The following is a 711-nucleotide window of genomic DNA, read 5'->3' as shown; positions in this document are numbered from 1 at the left end:
GTTTGGGCGGGGGTTGAAAAAGCCAAAAAACTACCCCTGAAAACCGTTTTTTCAAAATAACTCGTGAATAACGCGCTGTACGTCCAAAAACGTGTTACACAAAGTTGTAGAGATCAAAATTCTACACTAAAAATGTTTGGGGCACTTTACCCCTATTCCCAACCGTACATCCCCCAGAGCCGCGTGAAGATCAGATGGGAAAAAAAAATGTTGTCCATTTAAAAAATTGAAGTTAATGAATTTTTTTTTGTAATTCGGAATATCAGTGTTTTTTTTTTCAATAGCTTGTTTATTTATTCAGAGCGAATTTAATATATGTTGCTATTTATATCTTGACATTGAAACGATGAATTTCTTTTTTTTTTCCATATTTTTTATTAGAACATTTACCACAAATTTTATCTTGATTGTACCCGCGAATCTCCTATGGATTCAAAGTTAAACGCAATTTTCTAGCTCCAACCCCTAAATCCGGCGCCGGGAATGAGAACCTTTTGTGCGAGAGAGAAGTCTCCGTCTCGCTCCCACTCACTACAGCATTGTTGCGACCATTTGCGCATGCGCGCACGGGCCTGTGGAACATCACGGACTGAATGCGAGAAAAAGAATCATTTGAAGTTTTTCGTCAGCCGTTCGCTCTCTCGCTCTCTCTCTCTCTCTCTCCCTCTCACACTCTCTCTCTCACTCTCTCTCTCTCTCTCTCTCTCTCTC

The sequence above is a fragment of the Diachasma alloeum genome, unplaced genomic scaffold (genome assembly GCF_001412515.2).
Source record: "Diachasma alloeum isolate Michigan unplaced genomic scaffold, Dall2.0 Dall_scaffold_00202, whole genome shotgun sequence".
Classification (NCBI taxonomy): Eukaryota; Metazoa; Arthropoda; class Insecta; order Hymenoptera; family Braconidae; genus Diachasma; species Diachasma alloeum.
This window is presented reverse-complemented; position numbering follows the sequence as displayed.